Raw genomic sequence first — 2,386 nt, 5'->3', positions numbered from 1 at the left:
AATGAAAATATTGTAAAAATATTACATTCAAATATAAAATAATAAATATTTTTGTTAAATTTATTTATTCTTTATTAAATAAACTTAAATAATAAAAAAATTACATTTCATTTAGTTTAACCTAATGTACTAAAATAACTAAAACGGATATTTAATTAATTTTAAAACTGTAAAAAAATTTAATTACTTAAAATCAAATTTAACTGAAATAAAATACAATAAAAAGCTCAAATTATTTATTTTAGTTTAACATGGTGTACGAAAATAACTCAAAACTGAAATATTAAATTCATTTAAAAACATTATACAATTGTCATTATTTAAAATATAATACAAATTAACTCAAATAAAATAAAAAATGAAAATATTGTAAAAATATTACATTTAAATATAAAATAATAAATATTTTTGTTAAATTTATTTATTCTTTATTAAATACACTTAAATAAAAAAATAAAATAAATTACATTTCATTTAGTTTAACCTAATGTACTAAAATAACTAAAACGGAAAAATTTAATTCATTTTAAAACTGTAAAAAAATTTAATTACTTAAAATCAAATTTAACTGAAATAAAATACAACAAAAAAGCTCAAATTATTTCTTTTAGTTTAACATGGTGTACTAAAATGACTGAAAACTGAAATATTAAATTCATTTAAAACCATTATACAATTGTCATTATTTAAAATATAATACAAATTAGCTCAAATAAAATAAAAAATGAAAATATTGTAAAAATATTATATTCAAATATAAAATAATAAATATTTTTGTTAAATTTATTTATTCTTTATTAAATTAACTTAAATAAAAAAATAAATAAATTACATTTAATTTAGTTTAACCTAATGTACTAAAATAACTAAAACTGAAATATTTAATTCATTTTAAAACTGTAAAAAAATCTAATTAATTAAAATCTAATTTAACTGAAATAAAATACAACAAAAAAAGCTCAAATTATTTATTTTAGTTTAACATGGTGTACAAAAATAACTCAAAACTGAAATATTAAATTCATTTAAAACCATTATACAATTGTCATTATTTAAAATATAATACAAATTAACTCAAATAAAATAAAAAATGAAAATATTGTAAAAATATTATATTCAAATATAAAATAATAAATATTTTTGTTAAATTTATTTATTCTTTATTAAATAAACTTACAAATTATTTATTTTAGTTTAACATGGTGTACGAAAATAACTCAAAACTGAAATATTAAATTCATTTAAAACCATTATACAATTGTCATTATTTAAAATATAATACAAATTAACTCAAATAAAATAAAAAATGAAAATATTGTAAAAATATTACATTTAAATATAAAATAATAAATATTTTTGTTAAATTTATTTATTCTTTATTAAATACACTTAAATAAAAAAATAAAATAAATTACATTTCATTTAGTTTAACCTAATGTACTAAAATAACTAAAACGGAAAAATTTAATTCATTTTAAAACTGTAAAAAAATTTAATTACTTAAAATCAAATTTAACTGAAATAAAATACAACAAAAAAGCTCAAATTATTTCTTTTAGTTTAACATGGTGTACTAAAATGACTGAAAACTGAAATATTAAATTCATTTAAAACCATTATACAATTGTCATTATTTAAAATATAATACAAATTAGCTCAAATAAAATAAAAAATGAAAATATTGTAAAAATATTATATTCAAATATAAAATAATAAATATTTTTGTTAAATTTATTTATTCTTTATTAAATTAACTTAAATAAAAAAATAAATAAATTACATTTAATTTAGTTTAACCTAATGTACTAAAATAACTAAAACTGAAATATTTAATTCATTTTAAAACTGTAAAAAAATCTAATTAATTAAAATCTAATTTAACTGAAATAAAATACAACAAAAAAAGCTCAAATTATTTATTTTAGTTTAACATGGTGTACTAAAATAACTCAAAACTGAAATATTAAATTCATTTAAAACCATTATACAATTGTCATTATTTAAAATATAATACAAATTAACTCAAATAAAATAAAAAATGAAAATATTGTAAAAATATTACATTTAAATATAAAATAATAAATATTTTTGTTAAATTTATTTATTCTTTATTAAATACACTTAAATAAAAAAATAAAATAAATTACATTTCATTTAGTTTAACCTAATGTACTAAAATAACTAAAACGGAAAAATTTAATTCATTTTAAAACTGTAAAAAAATGTAATTACTTAAAATCAAATTTAACTGAAATAAAATACAACAAAAAAGCTCAAATTATTTCTTTTAGTTTAACATGGTGTACTAAAATGACTGAAAACTGAAATATTAAATTCATTTAAAACCATTATACAATTGTCATTATTTAAAATATAATACAAATTA

The sequence above is a fragment of the Garra rufa genome, chromosome 10 (assembly GCF_049309525.1).
Source record: "Garra rufa chromosome 10, GarRuf1.0, whole genome shotgun sequence".
Taxonomy (NCBI): domain Eukaryota; kingdom Metazoa; phylum Chordata; class Actinopteri; order Cypriniformes; family Cyprinidae; genus Garra; species Garra rufa.
The sequence above is the reverse complement of the archived record's forward strand: the minus strand, read 5'-3'. Positions refer to the sequence as shown.